The 6,505-nt window shown below is 44.5% G+C and overlaps 1 non-coding gene across 1 annotated transcript; it reads right to left on the bottom strand.

The window, feature by feature from the left end:
- Positions 1 to 6,100: 6,100 nt before the first annotated feature.
- LOC118011000 lies at positions 6,101 to 6,215 on the bottom strand. The gene has a single exon (XR_004679393.1). It is a non-coding gene; the product is annotated as a U5 spliceosomal RNA (small nuclear RNA).
- Between the last annotated feature and the right edge of the window lie 290 nt (positions 6,216 to 6,505).

Here is a 6,505-nt window from a genome sequence, read left to right as displayed (position 1 = left end):
TGACATCTGCAAAGGTCTTGAGACAGGAGTATGCCTGCCATGTGTGCTGGAGTTCAGCGAGTGAGGGCGAGAAAAGGAGGAGATGTAGTAGATGTTAGGGGGGAATAGTAAGAGAAAATGCAAAAATCAGAATACCAGTTAATAACTTAATTGTGTCTTGAAGTCAAAGTACGGAGTGAATATTATTACTATTAAGTTGTTTTGTGAGCATGAACTCAATGTCAGGAGAGATTAAATAAGTTTGACATCTATGCTAAGTAATGGAAAATCCAAGTGAACTGTCCTTTGTCCTAAATCTAGAATTCTAGAAATCTAGTTTCTAACTGCCACATTCAGTGTCTCAATTCCCTCTGGACAGCGTGAGGTAAAGCCAATTTCTTCCCCCTGCATTTTCCTCATTTCCAGATTACCGACAGACTAGCTTCTCAGGGAAACATTCTTTCTTCTGAGCACACTACAGGTATTTACATTTCCTCTTCATCCAAATCAATATACTTGATTTGATTTTATTTGATTGTGTGACCATCTCAAGTGTGATTAGATTGTAGTGCTGTTGGGGCGACTGGGTGGCTCAGTCGTTGGGTGTCTGCCTTTGGCTTGGGTCGTGGTCCCAGGGTCCTGGGATCGAGCCCCACATCGGGCTCCTTGCTCGGCGGGAGGCCTGCTTCTCCCTCTCCCAGTCCCCCTGCTTGTGTTCCCTCTCTCGCTGTGTCTCTCTCTCTCTCTGTGTCAAATAAATAAATAAATAAATAAATCTTTAAAAAAACAAAAACAAAAAACAAAAAAAAAGATTGTAGTGCTGATTCTGTTCGCGTTTTTGTTTGTCTGTTTTTCTGAGAGAATCCATTACTGCTTATTTAAGACATTGTTGGTAGAAAGCCAAGCCCACACTTAAAAGGGTGCCAGACGTAAAGTGATGCCATGCACTTCACCTTTAGTCCTGTTTTGCTCCAGCCCCAGCTGGTTTGCTATTCTGGTTTACCTGACTTTCTTTCCTGCATCTCTGTTGCTGTTTCTTCATGTTTCACCAGAGAACCAGTCTCTCCTCCTGGATGACACTTTAGGCATGACCTTAAGGTAACTGCTCTCTAGACTTTGAACTCTTTCCTTATGAACTATATCCATGGGCTGCTTCCCTTCCTGCAAGACATCCTGTGCTGCATTGTGGAAGCTTTGCCCTAGCTGAAAGCACTTTCTCTTCCAAACTCGAAAAGCTCTTACTGTCTGTTCTTTAACTAAAGCAGGGTTTTATTTCCCCAGCTAAATTGTAAGCTGGTGAAGGTCAAAACCTAGTTTACACTTCTTTACCTGCCTCCTACCCCCCAACCCCACCCTTGTGCCCTGAACAGAGGAGGTGCTTAGTAAATATCTGCAGAATAAAACAGCTTTAGGGATAAAAAGTGATTTCTTGGGCGCCTGGGTGGCTCAGTTGGTTAAGCGACTGCCTTCGGCTCAGGTCATGATCCTGGAGTCCCGGGATCGAGTCCCGCATCGGGCTCCCTGCTCAGCGGGGAGTCTGCTTCTCCCTCTGACCTTCTCCCCTCTCATGCTGTTTCTCTCTCTCTCTCTCTCGTTCTCTAATACATAAATAAATAAAAATTTTAAAAAAGTGATTTCTTAGTATAAATTGGAAGAGACTCTATTAGGAGAAAAGTCATCATTCTCAGATGTAACATTTGGTGAAAGGATTTCAGACACTTTCCAAAATAACTCAAATAACCCAACACCTAGACAAAGAACAACTGATTTCTATTCTCTACAGCTATATGTCTGAAAAGTCAGGCTTATTAAGGTCTACTTTGCATTCAGTAAAATTTGCCCCTTTAGGTTGCTCATTTCTATGGATTTTGAGTTTGTACAGTTGTGTAGCCATCACCGTAGCCAAGCTATAATCACTGACATCACCCCCACAATTCCCTATGCCCTTTTTTTTTTTAATTTATTTATTCATGAGAGACAGAGAGAGAGAGAGAGGCAGAGGGAGAAGCAGGCTCCCAAGGAGCAGGGAGCCTGATGCGGGACTCGATCCCAGGACCCTGAGATCATGACCTGAGCCAAAGGCAGACGCTTAACCATCTGAGCCACCCAGGCGCCCCTCCCTATGCCCTTTTGAAGTCACTTCCCTTCCCTAACCACCAGCCCCTGGCAAACACTGATTTGATTTGTGTCTCTGTTGGCTTGCCTTTCCCACAATGTTATACAAATGGAATCATAAGGTAAGTGGCCTTTTGTATCTGGCTCCTTTCACTTGGCATAATGCTCTCCAGATTTATCTATGCAGTTGCCTTATAGCTAATTCCTTTTTATTGCTATTGGAAGAGTCCAGAATATGCCACTCACTGTGGCATAAAAATTTTTAGAAGAAGGGGCACCTGGCTGGCTCAGCCAGTGGAGCACGTCACTCTTGGTCTCGAGGTTGTGAGTTTGAGCCCACCATTAGGTGTAGAGATTACTTAAAAATAAAATCTTAAGGGGCGCCTGGGTGGCTCAGTTGTTAAGTGTCTGCCTTCGGCTCTGGTCATGATCCCGGGGTCCTGGGATCGAGCCCCGAATCGGGCTCCCTGCTCCGCGGGAAGCCTGCTTCTCCCTCTCCCACTCCCCCTGCTTGTGTTCCCTCTCTCTCTATGTTTCTCTCTGCCAAATAAATAAATAAAATCTTTAAACTAACAAACAAACTCTCACACCTCCCATCTCTTCTCCTGAAGCCCATTTATCTTTCCAAAAACTCATTTGTCGGGGTGCCTGGGTGGCTCAGCCGTTAAGCGTCTGCCTTCGGCTCAGGTCATGATCCCAGGGTCCTGGGATCGAGCCCCATATCAGGCTCCCTGCTCAGCGGGGAGCCTGCTTCTCCCTCTCCCTCTGCCCCTGCTTGTGTTCCCTTTCTTGCTGTCTCTCTCTCTCTGTCAAATAAATAAAATCTAAAAAGAAAAACAACAAAAAAAACCTCATTTGTCTTCCCATAAGTGCTCTTTCATCCTCCACCTTCCCTTATTAGAAGTCATTAGTTTTCCCCTAAGTGTCCTTCTCCTCCTCCCCTGCCTCTGTTAGGATGGTGTATAAGCCCCAAATGCTAACAGCCCCTTTGTGTCACATTTTACTGTGTACCCTTCTATATACCTTAACAAAAACAATGATTAAATTTGATCTTTTGCTAATCTGTCTTTGTTAGTCTAATTTGCAGGGCCCCACTCACTTAAACTAAGAGAGTACAGGGCAAGTTTCAGTTCCCTGACACTATTATTCCATTGTATGGGTGTATCAAAATTTGTTTACCCATTTACCAGTTGATTTTTGGGTTGTTCCGTTTTTGGACACTTTCCTACAGGGTCTTTGCATGGATGGCATATATTTTCAGTTCTCTTGCATTTAGTACTGTTAAACAAAATTCAACCAAGTGAATTTGAAATTCTAATTGGCTTTATTAATCATTTCATGAATTGGGCAGCATCCCCCCTAGGAGGTAGAAGGGAGCTCTGAGGAGTTGTACAAAAATGGAATGTTTTTATAGGAAGGAGGGTGGGGCAAGGAAGTTATTAGCAAAAGGAAAGAAAAGGTTGTTTCAGACAAGGTCACCTTCCCTTAGGGGGAAGAGCAGGAATCTTATCAGGCAGATTACCTCATCTTTTTTTGGAGGGCGGGGTGGGTGAAGAGGGCCCATGTGACAGATTACCTCATTGATGTGATCAGAAAATTCCTGGTTGAAACTTGGTTTAAGTGATGCTATTTTGGGCCTGCGGTTTTCTTTTTAACAATAGAATACCTAGATTATATGCTAAGTGTCTCTATAGGAAACTAGATAGACCGATTCCGAAGTGCATGTCTTTTTTTTTTTTTTTAAGATTTCATTTATTTATTTGACAGAGAGACACAGTGGGAGAGGTAACACAAGCAGGGGGAGTGGGAGAGGGAGAAGCAGGCTTCCCGCTGAGCCGGGAGCCCGATGCGGGGCTCGATCCCAGGACGCTGGGATCATGACGCGAGCCGTAGGCAGATGCTTAACTGACTGAGCCACCCAGGCGTCCCAAGGGAGAGAGAGTCTTAAGCAGACCCGCCTGCTGCGGGGCTTGATCTCAAGACCCTGAGATCAGGACCTGAGCTGAAACCAAGAGTCAAACGGCTTAACTGACTGCACCACCCCACTGCCCCGGGTCTGGAGTATTTTAAGTGTAATAGGATACAATAAGGGCTTCCCTAGCTTTCCCCTTTAAGCCTATTTTCATGTGAAAATTTTAATATGAAAATAGGCTTAAAAGTAAGGAAAATATGGATCTGAAAAGATTTCTTACCTCAAATATACATTGTTTGTACAGCCATTGAACAAAGTGGCTCATCAGGTCCAGAGGAGTAAAAGATGTTTTTGGGAATGGGGCCACTGGGGCCAGAGGAAAAACCAAAGGAAGACTGGAGATTTTGAGAGATGTGGAAAGAGCACCAGACTGGCTGGAAATCTGAGCCTCTGGATCCTCATTCCAGCTGTACCCTAACTTGAGTGCAAACCTGTGCAAGCCAAATACTTGCAGGCCTATCTTCTTTCATCCATAAAATGAGAGCTTGGACCCCTAAGATCTCTTCTAGTTGTGAGATTTTGTGGTCTGCATACCATCCCGAAGGAGAACTCTGGGAGGACGAACAATGACAAAGGCCAGAGGAAAGAGATAGAATGCAGGGGAGGGGCAGGGCAATGGAGATGACAGCTTTGCAGGGAGGGGTGTGTGGCTTATATTTAAACCACGGGCAAACGGAGTGCCGCTGGAGGCTCAACAGACTGTTAGGGGCGCCAAGGAAAATCCAACTAGAGACTGGTGTGTGAAACAAGGGGTGTGCTAGGAATACAATATCCAGAAGAGGTGGAAGGGAGATTTCCAACAAGAAGGCAGATCACAGGGACCAGGGATCCAGAAGCATTTCTTTATTCCTTCAACAAATAATTATTGAAAAGGGAATATTTTAGGGGAGATTCAAAGAGGCAGGCTAGCATTTAGCATGAGGAAGTCTGTCATGGGTACTGAACTGGGGGTACTGATATGTGTAAGGGGTGTCCCCACTTTGAAAGTCTGCAAAAACCAAGCTGAGATCCCCCAACCATTCATTTCACAAACTGTTGTTGAACAATGACCGTGTTATAGGCACTGGAGATAAAGAACAATTTCTCTTCTGGAGCTTAAGTTCTAGTAAGGAAAGAAAATAAATAAGGTAAATAAAATGCATAATATGCTAGTTAGTGATAAATGCTAATAAGAAAAACACCAGGGAAGGACAACAGGATTGGATGCAAAGGGGAGGAGGCTGTAATTCTAAAAGCTTGGTAAATGAGGAGATGACATCTGAATCAGGAGGGGCAGGAATGAGCAGCATGGATAGAGGGTACTGGACAGTGCTTCCGAAGAGGAACAGCAAGCAGAACAAGGAACCGCAATTGGGCTTCAAGGAGGCCAGTGGTGCTGAAGGGAAGAGGAACAAGGGGAGAGTAGTTCAAAGTATGTTCTGGGCTCTGGGAGAGGGCAGGAGGGAGCCCAGCTCATTCTGGAGTTCCCTTGTTCACCTCCCTCCCTTCTCTCAGCATTTAGGGGACATCTCTGTGCCTCAAGCTGCAGATACTGTAGTGGGTAAGACATTGCGTTCCAGTTGTCAGAACCAGAACAGAAGGTCAGGGTCCAGCTGGAAGCAAGGATAGATGATCCTGCACTGAGTAGAGCTAAACCAGACCTCAGATCCCTGTCTTCAGACAACACCAATCTTTAAGCCAGTATGGCTCAAGGCTACTGGTGGGTCTCCACGGAGGGCAAAAGAGAACCATAGAGAAGAAACTAGGGACGTCAGTACATTGAACTTAAAATATATATGATTGTACTAGGAAAAACTACACATGATTTGAAATTTCAAACAGAATAAAAAGTACCCTAGGCTTCTAAGCTGCTGAGAACTTTTGAGACATCACAATCCAACCTCTTCATTTTACAGGGAAAACTCAAGAGAAGTGATTTATTAATGCGATAGAGGGGAGAAACAGTTCTTTAGCCTATCTGGCCTGTGCTCACTCACTCTTTTTCTTCTTTTCCTTCCTTCCTTCCTCTCTCTCTCACTCTCTCACTTTTTTTTTTAACTTGATAAAACAAGGACTCAAAAAATTGGCTTAAGACTCAAAGTTGCTCCTTTCCACGGAAATCTTTAGTAAAAGGCAAAACATTTCTATGATCTGAAGAGAAACCAAGAGTATCCAGTGCACTTTCTATCACAAAAAAAAAAAAATCTTTTTTTACTCTCACTAAAAGTTTCAGAATAGGGGCGCCTGGGTGGCTCAGTCGTTAAGCGTCTGCCTCCGGCTCAGGTCATGATTCCAGGGTCCCGGGATCGAGTCCCACGTCGGGCTCCCTGCTCCGCGGGAAGCCTGCTTCTCCCTCTCCCACTCCCCCTGCTTGTGTTCCTGCTCTCGCTCTCTCTCTCTCTGTCAAATAAATAAATAAAATCTTAAAAAAAAAAAAGTTTCAGAATAAGGTTATAGAGA

The sequence above is a fragment of the Mirounga leonina genome, unplaced genomic scaffold, assembly GCF_011800145.1.
Source record: "Mirounga leonina isolate KUSES-001 unplaced genomic scaffold, KU_Mleo_1.0 Mir_129, whole genome shotgun sequence".
Taxonomy (NCBI): Eukaryota; Metazoa; Chordata; class Mammalia; order Carnivora; family Phocidae; genus Mirounga; species Mirounga leonina.
The sequence above is the reverse complement of the archived record's forward strand: the minus strand, read 5'-3'. Positions and strand labels throughout refer to the sequence as shown.